Raw genomic sequence first — 27,470 nt, forward strand, 5'->3', positions numbered from 1 at the left:
GCAGGGACCGAGCAACGGGAACTCACCCCGTCGCGGGGATTCGAATCGCTGACCTTCTGATCGGCAAGCCCTAGGCTCAGTGGTTTAGACCACAGCGCATAAATTACAAGAGAGCAGGGCAAGTTATCAGCAGAACTAGGTTGGGTCAATTGGGCACACAACTAGATAGAAATGCAAGGTGGGCTTTCCAAGACTGTGTAATACATTTAATTCATACAGATAAATGAAGACGAAAAGGAAAATCCATGCCACTTCCATTGTCACTGTTGCAGTAATTACAACAGAGAAGGGCGAACTGTCAATAGCATAACAAGGATGGGCCATCTGCACACACCTTAGACGAAGATACAAATGGGCCTCCCACGGTCATATAATGTACTGATAGAAATTGCCAGATATCAGCTTGGTGAGATGCTTATGAGAGCAGTGTGTCAAGCGGAGAAGTGTCTTTTATTCTTTTTATACCTGTATCCTAACAGAGTAAAGCACATTTAGTAGCTCAGTCTTGCTGGCACGGAAGGTGCCAGAGTGCCTTAACAATCAATCCCTCTTTCCAGGGAACTTTGAGAATTGTAGCTCTGTGAGGGGAATAGGAGTTGCCTAACAACTCACAGCATCCTTAACAAACTGCAGTTCCTAGGATTCTGGTCTGATTCTGTTTCAAGTGCTATGATACTGTTTTAAATACATAGTGCAGATTGGGCCTATAACATGTGGGCAGGTGAAGAGAGAAGGCCTAGGGCTAATGTCCCCAATGAAGTACTCCTATGAAATCCTCCCCCAGCCCTTGTGAAGCCTTTGTTTGCTTTGTTTCCTACCCTTCTCTCTGGGTTTCTTTATATGTTTTTGTTTTCCCCTGCCCTCAAGGGGTGGATCGGAAAGTTCCCCACTCTCTTCTGTTTATGTTCATCATCCTTCTCCAATGTTCCCCCCCCTTTTCTTGGGGGTGGTGGCTTTTCCCACTCTTCCTGGGGAGTCAGTATTTGTTTTCCCAGCCCTGTGTGTTTGTTTTTCTTCCTTCTGGCTTGCCTCCATTCCTTTTACTGTTCAAGAAACACACATACACAGAGTGTAACCAAGCAGGGGATACTCCCAAGAAATTGTGACTGGGGGTGTCTCCCATGGCAGCCATTTTGTGGTAGTGCTCATGGCACTTTTGAAAATTCCAGCTGTATCCATGGCTCTGAAAAGTTGGGGACACCTGGCCAATGGTTTGGTTTTTTTTATGAAAGCATCATGGTTGGGGTTGTGAAGAAACTTACTCAATATATTGCTACTTACCCACCACAAGAATGCCCCCAAAGAATTGCCACAGATAACAGAAGTTGGTGGCTTGCAGCCTGCAAACAGCATTGTTTGGGGCCATTTTGCCTCAGTTCCATCACTGCAGACAGATACAGCAGGACTAAAGAAAACATGGCCATAAGGTTGTGAGAATAATTCATACCAATCCAAAGTCACCTCTGTATATTTCTGCTTTTGCTGTGGTAAGCATTTCCATGTTTGTAAACCACTGAACTTCAATGTTCGCTGCAGGGGATGCTACAGGGTGTTCCTTGTTTCAATGTGTAACATGATGGAAGATGGTGCTCTGGATCCAAAAAACATAGCAAACCATACCAAAAAGGACATCTTAGAAAACAGAGAACCTTCCCAACATACAAATTATACCCCCTTTTATCCATGCTTACAAGCTTTACATGTAACTGGAATAAAAGTCAATATGGATATTTAGTCACAGATGCCGGAATTTAAATAAATTGTGCAATAGTCATTCTGCCAATCTAGTTGGACCATATGCACTATTCATTCTACGGGCCTCCATTCTGTTTTTACTCCATTCTGCTTCAAGAATCACAGTTGTTTCCAACTATGTGCGTTTTGTTATGGTTTTGTAAGGTTGTCCTAGTTTGAAGGGTGTATGAATTTCTATTTTTAATTCACTGTAACTTTCCATAAAATGCAGAGCAACCCTGTCCATGATCATTCAGAAGTGTTCAACGGCACTTACTCCCATTAAATAATGAAATAATGTACTTTACAAAGGATTGCAAAAGCTTTTCACATGGGACATCAAGACTATTCTTTATAGGTAGGGCCTGATATGTCCCTTGCATTTCCCTCCTTATCTCCGTCTCCTTCAAAAGATGAAGGGCGTGCTTTTTATTTTACTTTTCACATCCCCCCCAAAAAACTTACCCAAACCTCAGAAAGAGACAAAGCATATATAGCAAAAGATTGGTATGCATGACTCTATGGGATCTGATCTAGGGCTATCACTGCAGACATTTCAAAAAGGTGCTTTTCAAAAAATGGTTGGGTAGATTAACCCTCATAAATAACTGAAAGGAGCAATTAATATGGTTAACCAAACTACAGTCATCCGTGTCCCACTAACCTCCAGGTTAGACTACTGCAATGCACTGCACATGGAGCTTCCTTTGAAGATTGTAATTAGTTCACATCATAGCTTATAGGCTAGCAGCTGGGACTGAATAATGGGAACACATCTTGCCATTATCATCCAGTCTGTTTCTGAGTTTCATAACTGAGTATGAAAAAGAAGCACCCAAGAGAAGAATTATATGAATGCTGTGATGTGACATATGCTGTAGGCCACTAACCTAGATGGTTTTTCCAAGACAGATGTTTCATTCCTGCCAACACAGAGCTGCTTGACTGAGGGTGCTTCTAGACTGTTGCTATTTTGTGTGTGAGATTGAATCATATTCCAGCAAATTCAGTTTGCACAATTAAATTTGTGCAACACAATCACTTCAACCACTCTTGGACATTTTGTAGTAAGGAAAATGTACTGGAAAGTGTGAGATAACAACTGCTTGATGCAGCATTGTGTAACCTCCCTGCAAAGAAATCAGCATAGATGTTCAGTAAACAACTAGTGTTGCAGATAATCTGTCCACAGAATTGTGCAAACAAATCATGATGAATGCTCAAAAGTGGGTTGTCTGGAAGCAACCTGAGATTTTCTGGCTTGCCAGTGAGGCCTGGGAGCTGTCCAGTACAGCAATGAGACGGTCAAAGGCAGGGTTGTTGAAGGAGGAGGGGAACTATCCAGCCAAGGAGTCAGAACTAGAGCACAAGACTAGGAGCTGGACCGAAAGGGTGTTTCACTAGCAACATCCGGGCACCAAGATTTTATATCTGCTCTGTCTCACCAGTTTCTTGAATGCCAGTGGGATCCTTGTTCCAAGTATCATAAAGTTCATAATTCATTCTTCTAAACAGGACTCAGTTTGAACTCATTGTAACCTCTAATTGTGGAGACATGGGGTGACCAGAGAGGGCTGCAGCTGAGGTGTACAACTAGTCATGGGTGCATGATGGCCTCAAACTGACCTTCGTCCCAGTATGTGCCTGGGTTCGCCTCATCTGTTGTGGGTTCAGGCGTCAGTGATCTCACTCATAACTACAGTAAAGAAAGTCAAGGATAGGTCTGTCTTCATATATGTGCAGTCTTCAATTTTACTTCAATATTATGAGCTACATCATCCCTCAGATATAAGGACTTAGCAAGAATAAAGTAGCCTGGTTTCAAATGGAGTGCTGTTGTCAAGAGGATGACCCCACAAAAGTGGAATACCTGGATGCAACCAGATAGAGATTGCTGATCTCATGACCTATTGACCCCTGCAACCAATGAGAAAGTGACATATAAAAAGAGAAAATCTATGTGGTAATGCTTTCTTGACCTGTATGGGGATTGAAAAGGCATGTGGAATATCTGATTAGCTGGGAAAGTTGTCAATGACTTTAAGGAAAGAACTCCTCCCTGTCTCGCTCCCCTCACTGCTTTTTATTTTGTTATGCTCTTTTAATCTATTTGATAATGTAGTTAATAATGTCTTATATGATTTGAAGTTTGGGGTCTTGGCACAATGGAAAGATATTCAAGGTGGGAGCTGCAGTTTTATGGGGAAGGGTTAGATGAGCAGAGGAAGTGAACAATTGCATTCACCCCTGACAAAATGTTTCAGAATATGAGTCTTTTTATTTTATTGTATTGGTTTTTTTTAAAAAAAAATACTTCAGATTTTAAAAAAAGAAGAAGGATGTGCATGTCAATGGCTATCAGCTGTGAACTCCCTGATCAGAGTAACAGATGGTGGGAAGGAACGCACAACTGACTGTCTACAGTTGGCAAACCAATGGTCCTTGACTTGACCTGACTTGATAGCTCTTCTTTTATTTTCAATCCTGGATTTGATAAATGTAAATATGCATTTCTAAACAATACTCCTGCTGAAGTTTATTCATTAAGGAAGGCACTAACCTTTACCACCACTAAATGCAAAAAGCCCCGTAGCATCAACAATAAAGATGCCAATAGGTTGACTTTCCATGCTTCTCCCGTGCACACGCCTCTCAGTAAGAAGACCCCAAGGGATGCTCATGCAGCTGTAAGGGCTCCAGCAGGCTGACAGAGTACTTTCCCCTCTCATTTCTCATCAGCATTCACATCAGTGCTTTTGGCTAATAGACAGGCTTCTGCTTCCAGATACACAGCTAAAGATGAGCATTCGTGCCAACTGAATTAGACCTTTCAACCAGAGACGCTTGGAATCGGTACTCTTCACACATCACAGGCCATCTGAAACCTTCTGCTCATGCTGTTTCGCTGCAGCTACCACATCCCATGCTCACGGAGAACAAGAACACGGGCAATAATATAGGAGGAGAAGCAGCCATGGGCTGTTCTCTTTGCCAGGCTTATATTAAATAATGCATGCTCATCCAAGAAGCATATTTTGGCATATCCAGAGAGCCTGCTTATAAGGATATGCTACAAAATTTGATTAAAAAATATTGTTGCTTGCTTTAGTTGGGGTTATTTTTTGGGGGGGGGTGTATTGTGGGCATATTCAATAGTAATACAGCACTAAAATTTGATAATGGAAGGTGTGGGTCACCTGGCAACTGTCTACCTGGCCTGGAATAAGCATCCTCCGCACTTGAGTGGCCAGACCAGGACCAAATGAGGATGCAAGTCAGCCTGAGTTGTCTCCTGGTCCCTTGGGATGCTGCTGCTGGTTTGACACTGGATCTAAAGGCTGCTTGTGGAACAAGCTTAAGTGGAAGGTTCCTGACTAAAGAATTTGCAGGCTGCAGCTACAAACTGGGTAAGAAAAGGATCAAATGAAGCCATAGCCAAGCCTCTGCTCCCACCTAAGGTAATTTTTCCTGGTCACCTTTAGAGGGGACAGGAGTCATGAAATCCGCAGAAAATGTAAACCAAATGATTACCTTTTCCTATCAACTCTGGGGACAGAATTGTTTTTCCTTCTTCTTCAGTTCACTCCATTATATTGAGATGTTCTTGAGATTACACACAGTTGTAGCTTCTGAAAGTGAAAGGCAGTTTCCATTACAGATGAAAAGTCAATTTCAGTTAGAGTTGAGCTGAAATGAGGGTGGAGGGGGTGCTTTTGGTTTTGAAGAGTTCCCAATGTGTAAAACTTTTATGTCCCATTGCAAAAGGGAGTGCAAGTGTGCAGCTCTAAGACACAAAGCAGCTTTGGGTCAGCTGCTCCAAAACAGAGAGGGCTGATCTTTTAGAACAGGGACAGGGCCATTTCTCTCCCCCCCCATATGATTTTCCTCTGCATGATGTTACTCTGCATCCAAATCTGATTGGCTATGTGGCACTGTAGTTTCATCACATCAACCATGTGGGCCTGGATTGGCTAGAAATGAAATAAAGGTGGGAGGCAATGGCACCAGAGTAGCAGCGAGGTGGCAAACCAAGTGTCTATAAACAGAAATGAGGCAGGACTACGGGTTAGGGGCAGGTTGTGTAACTGCTGCACATTATGACCAAGGAAAACTCTTAACATCCAAATGTTGCAGGCAGGATTCAAATCTGACAGCTTTTGGAAGAAAGTTTAAATGCGGTCAGTTTTACTTTGCTCTTTGAGAGCCAGTGTGGTGTAGTGGTTAAGAGCGGTAGTCTCGTAATCTGGGGAACAGGGTTCGCGTCTCCGCTCCTCCACATGCAGCTGCTGGGTGACCTTGGGCCAGTCACACTTCTTTGGAGTCTCTCAGCCCCACTCACCTCACAGAGTGTTTGTTGTGGGGGAGGAAGGGAAAGGAGATTGTTAGCCGCTTTGAGACTCCTGAAGGGGAGTGAAAGGTGGGATATCAAATCCAAACTCTTCTTCTTCTTCTTCTTTGCAAATGGCATATTCACATACTTTCTCAGTGGTGTTAATGCTTGAATTATATGCTTGGCTTGTGGCTATACTTCTGGCAGGCTTCTCTACTGTTTGGATAGCTTCATAGTCTGCGTGCCAGCCAGACATCATAATCCTGCATAATTTGTGATAACCAGGTGGCAAACTTTCAATCTAAGCCACTTACAAGTGGAGGTGTTGCATGTGCAGGCCACCTCATTCTTTCAATCGAGGCAGCAGATTCACCCATGGGTGCAGAGCAATGTTATTGTAGATCTCCCACCCCCAGCAAAATGAATGAGAAAGCCATTGCAGGGACAGAGGCTTCTGTTCCTTGTTTGAACCTGAATGCTTTCCTCCAGTATAAGGATATTGTTCAAATGCTGTCCATCTATGAACAGGTAAGGTTCTACTTGGACATGCAATTTCCCCATGTGGTTAGACTAGCATGAGGAAGAGTGCAGATGTGCTGCCCAGTCCCACCCCTTCCAACTCTCCCTTGTCTTGAAGGGCTAATGCCTGCAGTGGGCAGGCTGATGTCCTCTTGGAGGCTTTATACAATTTAGGCTCCTGATCATGCATGATCCTATGTAAATCACATTGTGGTTGGTTCTTAATGTACAACAGGCTTCCTGCTGCAGACATTTGCCTTCCAATCTGTGGAGGTTGGTGGGGCTGGGTGACAGGGATGTTGACAGAGGAGGCAGAGAAAGACAGCATCTCTCCACTCTTCTCATCATATGACGAATCATATGCATTCATCAGGGGAAGAATGCAGCTGGTGGAGGGGAGAGAGAGAGAGAGAGAGAGAGAGAGAGAGAGAGAAGAATACCATTGAGTGCTAAACCTTGTGAACTGTATTTCTTCCTTTCCAAAAGGAACAGAAATCTTTCCAGCCTAATTTGGGGTCTCCTGGATATTCATTATCTTTTATGCTGGTTGTGGATGGCTCTGCTTTGCTCCCAAAGCAACCAGCACAGGGTTAGAGCTGCCCATTTTGCTATTACAGGGAATGAAGATCACTCATGCTTTTATCACTGAAAACCTCCATTTTCCGGTTTTGCAGTGTGTTTGGTATGGCAACTGTAACAATATACGTAAGATAAAGGCAATTATATTGCAATAATGTTTTCAAAAGCTTGATGAGTTCACTGTGGCAAATGACTTCGACTCTGTTGTCCTGACAAATTTAGTTGAGAGAACGCTGGGGAATGAGGATGTAAAAAATATTTGACCAAAAGAGGGCAGAGGCGCATTGTACAGAAGTGATGAAATGCAGAGACACGTAATCAGCCTAGTTACTTGGGTTTTTATTGCAGCACCTGGAGCACATAGGATTTTTTAATATATTTTTTACTTTTGCACCAGAAAATATGACACAAATAGTTGGTTCATTGGGTTTCCACAGTTATGGTAGTTTGTAGAGAATTACTGCTGGCACCATAGTTTGGAAAACACACACACACACACACACACACACACACTTGATAAAAAGAGCATTAAAACATATAGTATGAAGGGGGGAAGGGATCTGTTCTGTATGGTAACAGAATCCTGTCATCTTGTACGTGCATAATCATATCCCAGGTACATGATTCCCCCCTAAAATAACAATACTGCTAGCCTGGAAAAGAGAACAATGTATTAACATGGCTGTAGCCTTCATCCCAGAAAATGTTACTTTCTTTTATCAGGGTTTTAGGGTTACACACATTTTGAACTTGTCAGCCTTGACAACATTCTTTTAATTATTTGCTTATGTTGGGATGGGGATTCCATTTTCATTCCTGATACTATTTAGATGATAATGTGCGTGTGGAGGGAACTGTTCTTAGCATCTTTTTATAACTCACTTGCATCAGTCTAGTAACAGTAGACTACGTGTGGAAAAAACCAAGTCCTCAAGTGGACTTCTTCCAGATCTGAATCTGTTTGCTTAGACACTCCACTGCTTCTACTCTATTCAGCACACTGCTGTATAATGAACATGCTGCAAAAGATGGAGAGACCTATTTAGATAGCCATATAAATGAATCAAGTCCCATATATGGATTATGACACCAGGTTTGGCATTGGGAAACCGTGAAAACTGTGCAGCTGGAGAACACATCCTGAAACCATGTTCATTACCTAGATGGTTTTAACACATGGCTGTAGACTAGACCTGTGTTCTTTCCTGGGCTTTTACCTGCACTTGTGCTTCCTCTCCTTCCCGGGATACAAGGAAGGATAAAGTGGACCTCCTTCTTGCCAGTTCTTTACCCTTATCAAGTCAAACATCCTGGAATGGCCTACTGAATATTACTGATGCACCTTCAGACATTTCAGCAGGGCAATTGCAGAGATGTCAGGATTTATGGGGAAAGACATACAGAGCTAAGCATCGTCAGAGTACTGGCAATATTTTGCATTGTACAGCATTGCCTGTGAATTCATGGGCACCAGTGTCTCCAGGACAAGCATTTTGCGACGGCAATGAGTCTGGAAATCAGACTCAGATCTCACATGTCATCTAGGGTCTATAGAAATGGGCTTTTATTGTAATTTATGCTGAAAACGTTTAATTAAAAATGATTATTAAAAAACAAAGATGTTAAGGTGCTAATTACATGCATAATCTGTAGTAAAACTGAAAGAGAATAAGAGACACGAAAGTATAGTCTCTGATAGGATGGACAGATGCCGAAAAGCACAGGGCTGGTGCACCTTCAGTAGCTGTGTCAAAGTGGGAATTTCAGCAGGTGTAGTTTGTCATGCAAGTTATAGCTGCTGAAATTTCCTTATCTACAAGATTATTAAATGCATAGGAGGCCTGTCCTCTTTTGCACTGGGCCACCCTTTCTTTGGGAGAATGCTGCTTCCTTGATTTGCCACTTGATAGCCTTGATGCTTACATCACTTAGTTAATGGTAGACTTTGCAAGAAGTGCAAAGGCCAAATAGGTGAGTTTGCTTCCTTATTGAAAAAGTGGAATGAGACAAGGAGATGTTGCAACAGTGAGCTTCTTGGGAAGATGTAAAGAGAGCATATGTTTGCTGAGGCGCCAGACCTGGTTTTCAGTTTAAGCTTCTGTTTAGCTAAGTGGCCCATATCTGCTTGGCTGCTGTGAAACCCTGCTATCCTGTCACCTTTCTCCTCAGAACATGATGATATTCCCAAAGCTTGCTGCCTCTGCTGTTGACACAGAATCCTGTAATCTGATGCCCATGTCTAACACCAGAGCTGTGTCACTGCTGTACCTCCTGCTGGCTGTAATTTGTCTGCTTCTGTTGCCTGTTGCTAGTAGCACACTCCAGGAAACAGGGCAAAGAAGTAAGCAGGGGTTAAGAGCTGCCAGTGCATCTGCAATGGCCAAGAAAGAAAGAAAGAAAATAAAAGCACAACCTGTGGTCAGGTGTTGTTGAAGACAGGTAACTGGTGGATGGTGTGACCTCGATTGTCAACAAACGAGGCTTAGCAACAACAGATGTCAGTGAAGCCAGGCCATATGTTGTTACACAATTGCTTTGGAAGCTGACACAGTTCCAATTACAATACATCCCCATGGAGACGGGTTCTGCTAATGATTAATGACTCTTGATCTCTTGAGCTGTTTCAACAAGAGCACTAATATTTGACATAAAAGCACAGAGCTCTGCTTTCACTGTTGCTGCATGTGTGTGCTGGCCACCACCTGTTGTTCAGGGACCTATCCCTTTAGTAAACACAAGGAAGGGTGAAGGAGATGGGGAGGAAATGTTTGTATGTCAATAGAAGTCCAGGTAGGTATAGCAACAGTATAAACAGATAGCTGCTGCTTGGCTGGCAGTGAGCAAGGGACAGGCAGTATTTTGCAGGACTGCGGGAATGAATTATTCAAGTCACACTGTTTGTCATTTTCCAGGCAGAAACCTTTCCCCTCTGGTCAATGGTAAATCCCATCTAGGAGATTACCTGCCAGAGAACACCATTTCCAAATCTTCAACACTCCACTTGCTAATTTCCAGGGCATCTCTGCTTGAAATGCATTATTTACAAGAGAGCTTTGTGTGGAAAGGTATTAAGGAAAGTTGCATAAGCCTTGCAAACCTGGCTTAAATTAGGAGCAGAGAACAAGGATCTGCAACATAATTCTTGCGGCTTGGCTACAGAGAGGCCTTGTCACCGTAGGTAAGCTTGTAAGCATCAGCCCGGTGTCTTCAGCTCTCTGTGCTCCTGTTTCATGGTTATGTTTTACCATGGAAATAAAACAGCAGCTCCTTTTCATTCCTAGGAATGTGCCCTGCGCAGCACTTCCTGGGCTGCCAAGGATGTCAAAACAAATATGATATGGCAGTCTTTCTCAATGCGCTGCCGATTCTTAACGTTAAGGGAACACCAGCCAGCAAGCAATGAATTTCATAACGAATAAACGTTAATTGCAAAACCAAGAGCTGTGAACTTGGGACAGAGACCAAAACCTTGAAATAATTTTGGTTTTTGAGCCTTTTTAAAGGGGGGGGGGGAGAGATTTGAACTATGCAGTCACAACAGCTGCTAGAAAGGTGATGTGACTGCAATAAATGGCTTTTGCTGTTTAGCAGCTACTGAAGGCAAGGATGTGTGCTTGCATGGAATGGAGCTGACCTCACCAGGGTCTGCTTCCAAACCCACCAGGACGGGATTGGTCCTCTTCAGTTGTTGCTCAGCAGCAACAACAACTGGTTATGCTACTACTGTACCACCTGCCACTGTCTGGTAGCCCAGGGCAGAGTTCATTGTTGCTGGACTACAACGCCTATAATATCCATCCAGCTTACCAGTGGGCAGGGATGATGGAAGTTGTAGTCCAACAACAAACACCTAGAGACCCAAGGTTGAAGAAGGCTGGTCTAGGGGACAATCACTGCTTAGATCTGGCTGCAGCTTAAGTACAGTGTAAATACAAATATTTAGATCTTGGCATCTCGTCTTCTAATTTCAGATGTATGAATGAAGGCTGTTCAGCAGTGAAGGAGGCGTATTTTACAGGTGCTTATTGTCTCTTTACATACTCCAGGCTGACCGTGGTTAAATAAATGGGCTGCAATGCTTATTGGCTGAAATAAAGCTCTGCCTAGATCTACAGAGAAAATACAGGCAGTGAGAAAAAGCTGAAAAATGAGGAGCCTTGGAAATAACTTTTTGTTATTTTAAAGGCTTCAGACTAATGATGTATGAAATGGAACTATTAATAGGGAAGCACCAAAGGAAGTTATGAAATTGCCAGAAGCATGTGGCTTCAGAAATTCTACCAGGGACAAAGAAGAAAGCACAAATGATTTTTTTTTGGGGGGGTTCCCTTTTCTGGATCTCATCTGAAGGGAATAGATATATGGTCTATAGTGAGATGCATACTCTGACTACCTTGCTATGGGGAGGGGGTGTTATGGGTCTCCTCTGTTGTAGGAGATGCCTGTTCAAAGTCCCTGGTTGAGTCCTTCCCCCCACTCCATAGCATTTCCTACAGATATCTTAAAATAGAGGCATTTTCCAGTCAAGATGTCACAATTTGGGTCACTTGATAATTCGCTGTGTGTTGTAAACCAACTTCTAAAATGAACTAGAGACACTCTGTTCTTTTAGTCCTTGTAACTGAAAATGAGAATTGTTAACTGACATTTTTGATTATGTCTGAAAGCAGCACTGGCTTTGTCTGGGGCTTGGAGAAACTTGATATTAGAGGCCAGAATTTCAAAGTTATAGGATTTGTTGAACCTCACTATACCTGGTTACTCCAGTGGTATGAAATTTAAAGAATGATAGGCCAGATTTCTTGCTGCCCCAAGGGTTGTATTCAACTAAGTCCTCCTATGAGCACTTTACCCTAGTTTTTTTACACATTACTTTACAGGAGAACTGCATCTCAACATTCTGAGAAGTGCAACTTTCAAAGGATGGCTGTTTTTTGGTTCACATATTAGGTAAATTCATATTTAAATGTGAACTGAACTGAGGTCTTTTCCATCCCTATTTAGGGGGAAGCCAGAGAAAGAGAAGGAACAAGGGGAGGTGTAGTACTCTTCATAGCTTTATAGTAAAGAATCGGCTTCATATATGCAAAGTCCCAAGTCTAATCTCCAGTGAAAGGACTTCAGATCAGAAAAATGGGATGGACTTCTGCCTGTGATCTTGGAGGGTTACTGCCTGTTGGATTACTATGAAGATGCTAGCTTCTTTAGCAGGATGAGTCATGGACCTAAGATTGGTGTGAGCATATATGGCATTTCTGCCTCAGGACTCTTTACACCTAACTGGCTACAGTAGTTAGAGGTACAATTGTTGCCAGAGAAAGTTAATTCTCAGGAGAATTAACTTTTGCAGGGAAGGCCAAATTGTCCTCTGTACCCATCTAGGAGTGGCACTTTTGAAAAGCCCAGTGGCACCATTCAGACACCAATTCCTGTCTTCATTAACCTCTCCACCCACCTGGTGCTGCCCGAGGTAGATTGTTTCATTCTGATTGTTTCAGCACAGTGTCCACACAGTCTTAGCAATATATCAGCATTAAGTTTCCATTTGTCTCTGAAGCACCTTCTACTGACGATTTCTAACAGCTCTTTAGACTGGGATTCATAACCATTTTCTGCAGCTAACAACAATTCCCAATAAAAGTTTTTAAAATGCCAGTGCAAGTCTATGCCTACTCAAAAGTAAGCCCCACTGAGTTCACTGAAGCTCCTAGCTTAAGTGTATATCTCATGGGTGGGGAAATTCAGACCTGGGGGCCAAATGTAGTCCTCTGAGCCTTTTTATCCAGTCACTGAGGCTCTGTCAGGCCACACTCCTCCCTGCTCCTGCTCCTGCTCCCTGCTCTTCTCACATGGATTTGCCTTGCTAGGATGTGTTCTTGAACTCTGATCATGTCTGTTGGCTGCTTGGGTGAAGGATAGAGAGAAGTGTGTAAGTCTCTGTAGAAACTAGCCTAATGAATGAAGGTAAAATTTATATTTGTTGCTCTGGCCACTTTTGATTCTTCCTCCACCCACCATTGACATGTGGTCTCTTGACGATTTCCCAGATAGGAACATGGTCATACATCTGAGAAAATATATGGGTATGCAGGAATGAAGTCCAGCTTCTCTGCTGTCACTCTTGTTTCCTTAAGCTTTTTATTCTCTGTAAGTTCAGAATACTTAACAACCCTCTAGCAGACGTCTATTTTGTATGTATCTTTTTTTAAAAAAAGTTTTCTAGTTGCCTTCTCATCCTTTTGGGAAAGGGAGTGGTCAATATGATCGACCCCATGTTGGTAGCCTGGAGAGATAACAGAATTTCCAGCAGTGACAAGAGATGTGAAAAAAGACAACAGTCTGAAAGGAAAGCTTAAGAACTCTGTCTTTGCTGTGTTCAGTTTGAGATTTCAACAGGATATCATTCAGGAACATTTGTCAGAAAATATTTTCAGGAGCTTATGCTTTGTTTACCTTCAAAACTGTGGACAGAACATTCATTTGCAGACTAGTCTCTAGAAATTTTGGGTGGCAGACCAACTAAAATCAATGAGCGTGATTAAGTTAGGTCCATTAATTTCATTAGGTTTACTCTGAGTAAAACATAGATGAATGCTGCCCATGGGGCTGGTAGCTTTATTTAAAAGGGCTTGTCTTGCTAGAGTCTTTGATTTTATCAGAAAACTCACCAGCTCCAATCTGCCATGATCATGCCTGTCAGTTTGATGCAACTTGAAAACTTGTAAGCCATGGGATATAGGATTTTGTCACCCCACTGCAACCTTCTCTTCCCCACAATGTGTATGCAGTAAAAAGTGTGTTGTGAAGTCATTTAGATTAACATTTCTCTACTCTGCCATCTCATACATTGCTTCTTGTGGGTGGGATGCAAATCACAATGAAAGCATGTCATGAGTTTTGCTGTTATTGGGGAGAAGATGTGGGGCAGCTGCTCTGGGTGACTGCCGTGAATTTTGTGGTAATGAGTATTTTGATATGCCTTGATGCTCCTGTAAGAATAAGCACTCACACCTCCCATTGTGGGCACCCTTTGCAGGACTGCGTGCAGAACCCCAGGCCACGTGGGAATCACCAGCTTGTTGCGCTGGCCCACCTCCCTGTCGCCAGTTGTTGGGGGTTCCTGCCAAACCGCAGTTTAATCTATCAGTGTCTTGTTGGAGGTGGGGCCAGCCAAGCGGACTGCGAATGGGCAGGCTTCCCATTGGCCCGCTTGAGATGCATAAATAGGAGGTGGAGCTGGCAGCAAGCATTCAGTCAGCTCTGGAGCTTCACCCACCCACCCTTCCTTTGTCTAATGCTTCATTGCAGGTTAACCATTTTCTTTCCTGTTCAGCAGGCATTGCTGCAGTCTTTGGATGGTTGCTGTTGAAGAGCCAGGAAGGAATTTCCCTGCTCCGCAAGTTTTGCCTTCCCTGTAGCAATTGTCACAACTTTGCCGGTTTTAGGCCTTGGGTGGAATCCTTTAGTCTATCTTCCCTAAATGGGGGGGGGCATGAAGTGGTGACTCACCCTCCCTGCGGCGGCGATTCCAGGGTTCCCTCTTAAAGGGGTTGGTGAAAAGGGAGTGACTGGCCATCTCCTCTGCGTTGCGGGGATATGAGGTGGGCTGCCTGCGTACACAAGCATCTTGCAGTGCACCCTCCCCTATCCCATTCACCCTGAGGAGCCCCAGTTCCCCAACTGGGGGACTGGGAGGGATACATGCCCAATGCCTAAGCCAAGGTCTCCCTACTTCTGAAAGGTTTAATAAAATTGTGGCCAATTTTAATTCCATAACACATTGTCACAAGTTACTATTCCTTCTGGTGGTCTCTCAGGGTCGGGGGGGACTCTGCCTGGGCACGCAATGAGACCATCATATTCCTGCAGTACAGCCAACCAACTCTGTTGTAAGAGTCATTAGCAACAGCCATGTGAGTTAGAATTTGCTACAAGAGCTGTTGGCATCTAGCACATGCAAGTATTCTTATGGCTCCATCAATTCTACTTAATTTTACTTAGGCCCAGTTCAAGACATACATATTTTGGTCTGATAAACCAAGAACAAGTGTTGGGCTTGTATGCTCCTTCCTCCCTACCTCTCCTGCTAAGGGTTTTGTAATGGTTATGGGGTTGCTCGTGCGTAAGTTGCCGCCACTCCTGGGTAGGTGGCCTGGTTAAACCTTTCCTGGCTGGACAGCCCCTCACTTCGTGGCTGCTCAGTCGCTGGCAGAATCCGACAGTGGGTGTTTCTTCAACCTTTTCCAACATAAAAGTTGTTTGACGCCCAGTCTCCTCCTAGCCTCCCTGCGCGGAAGCCTTCTGCGCAGGGTGGGCGTGGGTAGCGGAGGACCTGTGCTCTCTCCGCTGGTGTCCAGTGAAGAGTCTCTGAGCCTGCTCTCCGCTTCCCCCATTGGCCCCCCTCCATCCCTGGTGTCGCGCTGATTTTCTTCCCCAACAGGAGACCTGCCTCTCTCCCTACTTGGCCCCTCTCCAGCATCGTCGTGGAGCCCCTCCTCCTCCTCTCGTTCCGATGGCAGTTCCCTGACAGGTTTCTTAAACCGCCCTTTCCCATTCAAACTGGGAAACTAATTTAATATATTGACCACAAACCAGGAAAAATAAGAAACCCAGAGAAACCGAAAAATGATAGATTCAGCCATCCCTAGTAAAAACTGTTGTTTATTTGAGCCAGATTGTTACATCTGAACTAATCCTTTACCTCTTTCATCCATTTTCCTAAATGCAAAGGTAGCAAGCAGCCCTTACAGTTGTTTTAGAGGCCAAAGATACAGATTACAGGAGTTTTCACAGATACTCCCCCCTTGTTTTCTGCAGAAAAGATTCTCTTTCTCCCCTCTCCCCCCACAATGTATAAAAATTATAAGAAATGGCATGTGAACGAGGAATCATAACATAAAAGCAAGAAAAAGGGGCACAGCCTCCTGCAAATTTTGAATGTGACTTTCACAGTGTTAAGAAAGAATCTTGGCATCGTGAGTTTGACAAATCTAAATCTGATCTCCATTTTTTATGCTTCCGATAGCTCTGAAATAGAAGCACTTGACATCATTTCTAATGAAAGGAGCATCTGGGATATAATCAGATTCTCATCTGAATAGCAACTAGGAGATAACACTTTTAATTCCATATTTGAATGAAGGCTGGTTAGGTGGTGTATTTCTGGTTTAAGTACCCAGCTTGTTTTGTTCTGGATCACAGAACATTAAGATCTCAAATGGATTTTTGGCCAATATGGCAAATGCATTGCTATTGGATCCAAAGACAGAAGTAATTTGTGCTTTACTAATGGCTATGGAATCAGATAGGTAAAGCTATGATTCCTGTCACCATGGCAACAGCAAATGACACAGCTTATTCACCCAATGTACACACACACAAGTAATTTTGCTTTTTTGTTTGGAAAGTACTTTTTCTTTAATGTTTGGAAGCTTTTGGAAGGAAAAGTATCCTAAATGTTTTGAAAACAGAAAAGACAGGAACTGCTTTGATGGATCAAACCAGGCACCAGAATTTTGCAACCAGCAGAGGCCACCTAGAAACCTGCTGTTAGGTGATGAAAAGCTCCTCATAGAAATACGTCTCCCCTCCCCTCTGTGCCATTCATGGAACATGCATGTGAACAATGAGCTGACAGGCACTTATGGCCAAACTATATGTGAGACTCAAGTGGTACAAAATTTGCCCTTATTGTTGGAGAGGGTCTCACAAAATACAGCTGCAAAGACTGCACAGAAAACCAGGATGGCAAAGAAAGTCTAACCCCTTCCCTGCATGCTATTTTTCCCTGCTAAAAATTACACAGACACCCTGTTGCTTTTCGCCCCTTGAAGGGAAAATCTATAGGTAGTTGTGCAATTTCCACTGTCTGGCAAAGAAAAGCAGCTGAACAGTGAAGTTAGCAGAATAATGGCATGAGGAGGAAAGGGCTGCAAAATCTTTGGCCTCCAATGAACTGCTCCAGTTTGCAACCCCCAAGGCTTCATTTTTGTAAAACAAAAGACATACAACAGAGCCTCGTGTGAAGTTTGGCCCCTACTTCTGTCAGACAAAGTCCTTCACTGGAAAAACCTAGGCCACATAACCTCTTTAGAACAACATTTTCTGGACGTTTACCTCATGATGCAGCACATTGAGTATGTGTGGATGATAGGAAGTAGGCAGCAGGCCTGGATGTGAGAAAGACAAATGTGCACACATGCCGCAGTTTGTTCAGGTACTGCTTAGCTCATCTTTCGTAGAGTTCCACCTAGCAAATCGAATTAGTGTACAATAAGGGTTTTTCTTTTCTTTTTTTTAAAAAATGCATAGCTGGTGCCACTAGGCCTGGCTGAGAATGCTGATGTGAAAGGAAAGAAACCCTGGCAAGTAATTAGTATGAATGATGTGCATCTGCTTTCATGCAGACTCACCTGGCTAATTCTAAGGAAACCATTCATCTACATTAAGCTTTTACCTGAATTCATCACTACTGAAGTTCTGCTGCTGGAAGGAATATTTATAGACAGCTTTTCTATGAAGTACTAATTTCCCCCCACAATGAAATAATGCAATCCATTTTCAATTGATTAGAAAAGGGAACAGTGTAACTTATCAAGGTGTTCATATTATTATATCAACATTACATCATTTATTGGCTGATTCTTTGCAGAGAAAACAAGAATCAAATCTTAAATGGTGATTAACAAACATAACGTCTTTCTTAATTTTTATTTAGTGCTGAAAGGGGCTAACAACCTTTGCTCTAACTTCAATTTAATACACTTTACAAGACCAAGATAGGAAGCTTTACAGTATGACCTAGAACAACCTATATCCATCTTTCTTTTTCCCCCCTGCTAAGCAACATCAGCCATGACTGCAGTTCCTGAATTCATTACTATTCTGTAGGAGTGTTAAAGAAACCAAACATTGAATACCTAAAACTCCACTACAACAGATATCTAAATGTTACACAATTTAGGTCCAAAATCAACTGTTTTCCTCAAAATGTACTATAACAAAGAAACAGAGCTGTGTGTCAGCGGCACACTGATGACACTTTGTTCCAAATTCCATAACAACTGATCCCAACTGCTTCATGTAGATCTTAAATAGCACTGGCAACAAACACCTCCATGTGGCACCCCAATTGCCCAAGGCCCAAAGAACATTCTCCCAATTCCAGGCTCTGGAACTGACTCTGCAGGCAGGACTGGAACTACAGTAAAACAGTGCTCCTGGTTCCCATCCCTCAGAGCTGGTCAAGGATGGCCAATACCATACCATGGCCAATGGTATTGAAAGCCATGTAGAAGTCAGGTAGAAGAAATAGGGTCTCACTCTCCTTGCCCTCGCCTGATAATGGTGTATCAGGGCGATGAAGGATTATTCAGCCCCAAAGCCAAGTTTGGGTCCAGACTGAAATGGGTCTAGATAATTAGTTTCATCCAAGAATGGATGCCGCTGCTCCCCTACAACTCAAGAAAAGGTGTATTAGCCACCAGTTGGTAACTACTGCATAGTTGGCAGGCTGGCAACTGGGAGAGGGGGCATTCAGTGACATTAATGCAGTCCTGGCCCAAAGCATTTTGCTGCCTGAAGTGGAACCCTGCTAGGACCAGGACATTAAAACATCTTGCTGCACCTGACACAAATTCATCTATCACCTCTTCATGGTGCTGCCTGAAGCAAATTGCTTTGTGCTATTGCACTGCAGAGCTGGCCCTGTATTAAGGGACCTGAGACTTTGGTGTTCTGTTTTATTGAGCAGTTTTATAGGCCATGACTTTTTATTGTTGGGGCATTGTCCTTTTTTATATAGTACACTTGTGATTGCTGCAGCTCCTTAGATGAGATTTTACTGGATTTTAGTAATTTTAGACTAGATTTCATTGTATTAAAAGTTTTTAATGTTGTATGTTGCCCCAGGTGCAAAGAACTGGACTATTAGTGGAGGCGGCTGGATACTTTATGTTTATCACTTTCACTCTTTCACAGTGTTTCCTTTTGCCTTGGATAGTGTGCATATGTCAATTCATTGCGGCATACCATATGCCTGTTTGGCTATAGTACACACCTCTTATTTCTGCCTAGTGTTCTCTGTTTTAGCATCCAGCTCTTTATTATCAGAGACGTGGAAAATTTGTCTACACATATATTTTTTGCAATATACTTTTGAGCAATAAAGTGATATTTAATACCTCAAATACATTTATTTTAACTACAGTGGTCCGTTCTTAACCTGAAACTGTTCTTAACCTGAAGCACCACTTTAGCTAATGGGGCCTCCTGCTGCTGCCGTGCCACCGGAGCACAATTTCCGTTCTCATCCTGAAGCAAAGTTCTTAACCCGAGGTACTATTTCTGGGTTAGCGGAGTCTGTAACCTGAAGCGTATGTAACCTGAAGCATATGTAACCCGAGGTACCACTGTATTAGTATTTTAGTTTGGCAATTCAACTGAAATGTAACATTTTAAAACAATTGTCTATCAGTCCTGTGACTTATAGGGTGGTTTTAAAATTGTTTAGGGAAGTCAAGAAGGGTCAGAAACAAAGCCAACCAATCAAAACATTGAGTTCTCTGAGATATTCCTTGTGAATTTTCTTAGACTAATCAGAATAATTTCCCTTTTCTGTATGCTTTTAGCCATTCCTGGCTCTTGAATAGATAGTTGATAAAAAGTTCAATGAACTGGCCATTGGTATCAACAGAGACAGTGGAATCTGCGAAAACCAGGGCAGAGGAAGAGAGCACTGCATTGAGTTGCTGTGTGTGCTCTGTGCTTCCAAGAGAGATCCCATGCATTTTATCATTTATTAATGTCTGCTTGTTACAGTGTGCTGTTTACTTGAGCTTGGACTAGCCCGAGGCAACAGAGGAACTGATTGTCCTCCGTTGCACAACATAATGTTTTGACAATTGCACATTCATTGCCTAATCCACGGAACTGACATTTTTCTTTGCATTAATTATCACTTCACTTTAACACTGTGCTGTGGAGCCCTTCTGGGATTTGTAAGATAAATGAGGGTGACTTGGACTAGTGGCCTCTGATACAGCTTTATTTATAGGTGCTAAAGAAGGCCAGAGACCTTTATTTCATAACACTTAAAAATGATGTTCAGGTTTGTGTAAGAAGAATTTGAGAACAATTTCTAACACCTGCACTTCTCTTCCATTGCAGATAGATAGATCCAGGACTATGCAGTGTCTACTTTCAGAAGAGCTTTTCTGGATCAGTGAAACAGTCCATCTAGTAGTCTAACATCCTGTTTCCTACAGTGGCCAACCAGATGCCTCTGTGAAGCCCACAAGCAGGATGTTATGGCAGCAGTCCACTTCTCTTGTTGCTCCAAGAAGCTAGTATTCAGTGCCATTCTACCTCTGAACCTGGGTAATTAACATAGCCACCAAGTCTTGCAGTCGAGATACATTCTGGGCATCGGGATATATTGGCATACAGTATTACGGGATTTAGCTGCTGATATATCACGATGTTGAAAACCAGATATCACTGAGCCCTACCTTCTACTTTCTGCCCTTTAAACTTCACTTATAACTCTCATAGTTTGAGTGAGGTTTGAGGGCAGAAGGCAAACTAGGTATGGCCACAATCCAGTACAGAGTCAAGCATGCTTAAGGGTGTTTTGTTGATTTCATGGGACCCAAGCCTGGATTTCAGTAGATCTGACCACACTTAAGAATGGCCTGAAAATATAGGCATGTGAACATTCTTACTTAATGAGATCTGCAAAGCAATACTAAGAGTGTTTATTCTGAAATCCCAATGTGTTGCAGATAGGTGTCCTTAGAATTGTAGCCTACATGCATTTTCACACATGGCACTGGAAACATCTTCGAACCACTCATACTACTTGTTTGCAGTTTTGCCTACCAGTAATGTGGTCAAAAAAGCAAAGACAGACATTTCAAATTTATGTTCCGTGCAATGTTGGTATCATATTTCACAGGGAATGAAAAGAACCTCATCTAATAATCACCTTAATCATAGAAAGAACATTTGAAAAGTTTCTAATTTTAAAGTTCAAGTTGACACAAAACTTTAGAATTTTGTGCCAGAGCTGCTTGTATTGAAAGAGAAAGTGTGAAAGGAAACCAGCTTCTAACATTATTAAAATTACAGAGTGAAAAATACCAAAGGAATGGCTACGTAAACAAGGTTATTCAAATGACTGAACATCCAATTAATGTCTTCTCCTACTCAAAAGTACTAGGTAGATGCATGATTCATGTACAAATCATATTCTAGCAAAGACTAGATCATCTTATGATATGCTAATGGAGCCCTTCAAAGTAATCTACAATCCTATGCATATATTCAGAAGTACTGTAAGACACACTGAATTCAGTGCAACTTCAATTCAGTGCTCCCAGGTGTGTATAGGATTATTGCAGCCCTGGATATTCCTGGAAAAGATCAATTATGCTTTTAATGTAATTTTCCATAACTGCCTACTCAAAGCTTCAAATAATATTGTCAAGTTTGTTTATCTTTCTTAAGTCAATTAACTGGAACCTTTAAAAGGGGTGAAATGTAATTTATAGAGTGAACAGCTTGAAAAACCTGGAAATGTGCATGGTGTTAAGATTTCTGCAGTAGTTTTACCCTTGACAAATTCTGCAGAACCAGAACCTGAAATTAAATGATTTCATACTCCATCTGCAGTAGTCTCTAGATACCATGGGCTACATCTACACCTAACAGTCCACAGATGAGGAAATGCACTTTGTCAGGCTATGCCAGATGTCAATATCAGATTAAAAATTTGTGGAGGGGTTTCTTTTTTTAAAAAAAGAATAAAAAAAATTTTCCCCTTCCAGTAGCACCTTAAAGACCAACTAAGTTAGTTCTTGGTATGAGCTTTCGTGTGCATGCACACTTCTTCAGATACACAGATTTCGTGTGCATGCACACGAAAGCTCATACCAAGAACTAACTTAGTTGGTCTTTAAGGTGCTACTGGAAGGAAAAAATTTTTTTTGACTATGGCAGACCAACATGGCTACCTTTCTGTATGTTATTCTCAGAATGGGTACTTTTTGAAGTACACAAAAGTGGAAGCAGTTATTTTCCAAGTGCAAAGATACATTAAAAAGATCCATAAAAAGAGAAATTAATTCTTTTTACATCAAAGATTGGATAAACTAGCTGCAAAAATTATACTGCTTTATAGTTTGTGTAAATATAGGCTGTGCCTGTCTTGAAAATGTGTGTAGCATTTATATTACAATCCTCCAATTGAGAGAATTTGTGGAACTGAAGATTCATTGTGGAGCCGGTGGATCACTGAAGAAAAGGGGGTTAAGGAATGGACTATTCTGGGCCACATTCCCCCCTCCGTTAGTTCTGCTTCTCCATGTAGTCATTGCCTACATATACAAACATTTGATAAACAATGCAACCATTATTTTCCTCTTCACCTACTATTACTTTCTAAGCTCCTAGGTCTTGCCCTAGTGCAGTTGGAATGGTGATGGTTGCTCTTAATATCTATATCTATCTATCTATCTATCTATCTATCATCAACTATCTATATCTATTTATCATCTATCTATCAATAATTTCTATACCAATAGATTCCAGAGCAATGAACAACATAACACTAAAATACACAATAAATCCATAGTATTAAAAACAATATTAGTCTCCAGCTAAAAATGCACTGTAGTCTCACAATGGAATCTTGACCATGTCTATTCAGAAATAAGTCCAATTAAATTCAGTGGGGCTTGTTCTCAGGTAAGTGGAGTTAGGATTGGAGTCTTAGGCATTATAGAAATTCAAACTGAGTGCATCTCTTTACAGAGAGCATTCCACAGGCAGGTCACCAACACCAAATCAGCTTCCCCAAGAGTTGTATCTGGAGAAGTGCTTCAGCAGAAGATAAAACAACAGGAACCAACATTTGGAAGGTAAAATTACATGGCAAGCTTATAAATGTATAGCTACACATGCTTGTGTTGACTTTCATTAAATTATAACCAGATAATGCCTTGATATTCAGATTCCAGATTTGATGCATTATGTCCATCTCTGTTCTTTACTAGGCACAGATTTGTGGTTTTTCTTCAGTATCACATTTCAATAAATTGATTTAGAATGATCACAAATGAATATGCACTTTTAATTCTGTGTTGTGGTGATGGTCACATAAAGATGACTCTCTCTCTCTCTCTCTCTCTCTCTCTCACACACACACACACACACAAACACACTTGTGGTTCAGAACTCATTCAAACAAAACATTTCAACATCAAATAAGTTTGAAATTATCCAAGCAACGAAAACATAACAGTAATAGAATTAAAGCAGGTCCCGCATTCTGATTTAGATCAATGGTACCTCTAATCCAGTTACTCATAATCATTGTTGATTGTATCTTAGCCAATATTGTTAATGGTGAGAAGATGAACTACAACTGCACATCAAACTATACAGAAGTTTTTTTTGTTGGCTTAATTTAATAGAGAAGGAAATGAGAACCAGGAACACCACTGCATGCAAGATGTCTGCTAGGCAACTTACTTTCCCATCAGAGCAGCTACTCCTGTGTGTAACCATTACAGCTCATTGTTTAATTTGAAGTTTATTGCTTTTCTTTATCTTTTGGTCTTGTAACACAGCCTGCAAAACTTTATTATACTCTTTCACTTTTACTGTAAGTGACTCTCTTGTGTTCTTTATGCCCACAGCAATATTTTCTCTGCCTCACCGCAGAAATCCATGCAGTTCCTATGGGACACTGTGAAGAGTTATTTATTTGCTCCTACCAGTGGAAATAACTGTACTGAAGCTGAACAAGCTAATGGCATTGGTGTGACAACAAGCTCAGTGGGTTGTGGAAATGCTTTATAAGCCTACACAAGTTAACGTATCCCTGTACCCTCCAGCAGTATTAGGGTTGTCAGGTCATCACCTGAGGCTCAGACCCGGGGATGCTGTGTGAAGCAGGGAGCTGCTGAATCATGCCTGGAAACCAAAGGAGTGGAACCTCTTGGGATGGAGCTGATCCAAGTGACAGCAGAGGGTGGCACCTGGCTGAGAGGGAGCATGGCTGTGCCTGGTAACTCTGGCTGCAGCCTGATGAATATGAAAAACTGCCTGGCACAATGAATGGCAAAAAAGCTTCCCCCCCTTAATTCTTGCCCTTCACTTTGAGACTCCTTCTTCTAAGAAGAATCTGAGACCCTGAAGCTTCAGGTCAAATGCTGAGCTCTCAGACCCTCCAAGTGTCCATATTTTCCAGGGACGTCCCTGATTTAGAGATGCTGTCCCGGTTTCTGGTTTGATCCCGGAATGTCCTGCTTTTCCTTAGGACTTTCCTATTTTTATTGGAGAAATGTTGGAGGCTATGGGGTTATCCGAGCCATCTGAAGGAAATCCTGCATGGGGAAGTTTTTTAAATTATATATATATCTCTCTCTCTATATATATCTATATCCATCTATCTATCTATCTATCTATCTATCTATCTATCTATAGCCACCCAGAGTAGCTGGGGCAACCCAGTAATATATATGGGGTACAAATAGTAAAATTATCATTATGGAATGGGATGTCCCTATTTTAATCATAGAAATGTTAGACAGTATGAGCTCTGCAAATCCGAAATTGTACTTAATTAAGCCCTGGCAATCCTAAAATGGCTGCAACATATATTTATTCTGTGCACCAATTGCTGGTGCTTGTTGGATGTATCAAAGTCTAGGGCAGGCAGAAGAAGGGAGGTTTAGTGCTTGCTAGCCAGTAGATAACCCTTAGTGAAGAAAAATAATTGAATTCGTTCGGGTGTGGGTGTGGGTGTGGATGTGAACTGGGAAACAGCCCTAGTCTAGTCTTGTCTTGGTATAGATAAGACACCTAACTGTGTACAAATGGTACAAAAACTGCATCTCCAAGATAGCATGCAGTCCTAAAGAACCACATATTGCCTTTTGCCAGTGAACCTGAACATAATGTATATTATGCAGATCGCTCATCAGTTTACATCATTACACACTCCTCTTGAAATGGCAAACTTTGCTTTCGATGTCCCTAATGCAAAAAAGCAACGGTAAGATGCACTGCTGATTTGACTTTCAAATTCTACAGTTCCTGTATAAAATCATACAGGTCACGCACCACCAAATGTTAAAAGCATCACTACAGAGACAAATGGAGTATATTATGGCTGGAAGCAGTGCCCACAGGCTATCCCAACAGCCCCTGCTGGCTTTAAAGAGTCAAAAGAGGGTAGGGTTGGAGAATAAGAGCAGCTGTTGCTGCACATCTGCTCACTTTGGTGGAGAAAAAGGCTATCAGTGGCTTCCAGTCATGAAGACTATGTTCTACCCTCACTGTTGGAGACTGTAGACCTCTGAATACCAGTTGCCTGGAATAACAAATTGGATTACGGTCCTGCGTGTGGGCTTACCATAGGTATTTGGTTAGGAAAAGTCTTTATTTTGCATATCTGTAATTTTTATCAGGCCTAGGCTCCCGGAACTTCCAAATTCTGGAACATGGGAGGGGGGAAGGGGAGAAAGGAGAATGGGAAGTTGGAGAGAAACATTGGAATGACTTTGCAAAAATACTTGCAATGCTGTGTTAAAAGGTACTGCATACAATGCCTTGGAGTAAGAAAAGTCTTTGAGGCAGCTCTATAGGCTATCAGAAAGCAAAGTCTATTCAATTTTCCATTTAAAATGAATTAAAATGGCAAGCTCTTTCTATTGCAACCTTTTGACATGGTTTCCCCTTTGCTATATGCTTTTCAAGAGTCCCCATGCCATTTTCTCAGTATCATTTGATGCAGGATAAAAGGACTAGACAGGCTTGTAATCTGTATGCTTATGATAGTAGTTTTGCACTCAAAAATTCCTAGCTGGTCAGAATTCAGAAAATTATATTTCAGTGTTCCTGGATACCTGGCTGGAATACTGATTTTGAAATGTTACACAACATTTCTTCAGCTCTCTACAGATTGCCACAGAATGCTAAGTATGAAACAATGTAAGTTCTGAAACAAAATGGAAGCAAATGCACAAACCAGGAATAGATGAAGACAATTCATTGCTATGAAGCTTTAATTTAGAGAGTGTGAGAGTTAGGGTAATCTGTATAATCTCTCTTCTTCTTCCACTTAAAAGATATTGTGTGGAATATGCAGGGCATTCATTTCACTGTTTAGAATCAGAGCCAGAGATACGAAGGGCTCAACCACATTTACCTGTTGCCCTGCTCTTTCCAGGCACAGGTCTGCAATTTAAAGCTCTAAGTTCAAGCTCTCTCTCTCTCTCTCTTTTTGCCCTGCAGCTTTCCCCACAAAAACCCACTCTTCAAAGCTGAAGGGCAACCAACAGCAATTCAGGCTTTCTGCGGACTGCTATTTGCTCCGATCCAGCTTTAAAGAGCAGGTTTTCACAGGGAAAGCTCTGGAACAAAAACAAAACAAACAAAAATGGACTTGGAGCTTTAAAGTGCAGGCCGTTCCTGCAAAGAGTGGAGGAAGCCCTAATCAACACCTGTGATTATCTTGATAGCTACTTTTTAAAATATGCCATGGTCCAATAGTCTTTCGTTATTCAAATTGTTCATGGCTGCACACAAACATGGTGTGAAAAGACTGGAGTTGTAACATACATTCCAACTATGGGGAAAATCTGGCTTCCTCCCATATTTACATTACAAGTAACAGATATGAATGCTGACTTGCTTTTGCCTGTCTTCCCTCTCCTTCCATCACTATAATTCCTTCTCTCCATGTTTATTCTAAACTGACTCTTAAATTATCTCTCTGGCTCTTAAAAATACTCTTTATACCCTTCCTTGTTTGAAAACTTGTTTGTTTTTGATGTTTATCTGTTCTTCAAGATACTGGGCTTGCAGCTTCTTCCTTCTTCTGTACTGCTGGAGAGTGCTTCTATCTTCTTCTCAAGAGATGCTTGGAGTATTTTCCTCTCCCAGTGCCACGGCATACATGTTTCTTAGACGTTTCCTTTTGGTAGGAACTACTTTTGATATCCTCAGCTCTGTCCCTCTCAACAGATAGGTCAACTATCAGCTCAGAGTTAAATGACAGACTGAGAACCTTAAGTGTAACTCATACTTTGTAACCACTTGGATCAGTTATTTCAAAATGGAGCTGCTCTTAAATTGTTTGGAAACTAAAGCTTGTGGGAAGAAGTGGGCACAGATAATGCTACTTTCACCAGATGAACATCTGACAAGGAAGTGCTATTATTGTGGCACAATGCTTTTGGGATTCTCTTCCGGGGGGGGGGGCGGCGGATGCAGCTACTTAGAACCCTTCCAAAATTTATTA

General features: G+C 41.9%; 2 protein-coding genes across 2 annotated transcripts in view; both read right to left on the reverse strand.

Moving 5' to 3' along the window:
* Positions 1–27,470, reverse strand: part of SLU7 (SLU7 homolog, splicing factor) — a 252,508-nt gene that overhangs the window by 138,434 nt on the left and 86,604 nt on the right. The window lies entirely within an intron of this gene.
* Positions 1–27,470, reverse strand: part of ATP10B (ATPase phospholipid transporting 10B (putative)) — a 153,918-nt gene that overhangs the window by 79,695 nt on the left and 46,753 nt on the right. The window contains exon 4 of the mRNA XM_053368548.1: positions 5,266–5,363. The gene's annotated coding sequence lies outside the window, so the exon portion shown is untranslated. The remainder of the gene's footprint in view (positions 1–5,265; positions 5,364–27,470) is intronic.

The sequence above is a fragment of the Podarcis raffonei genome, chromosome 2, assembly GCF_027172205.1.
Source record: "Podarcis raffonei isolate rPodRaf1 chromosome 2, rPodRaf1.pri, whole genome shotgun sequence".
NCBI classification, from domain to species: domain Eukaryota; kingdom Metazoa; phylum Chordata; class Lepidosauria; order Squamata; family Lacertidae; genus Podarcis; species Podarcis raffonei.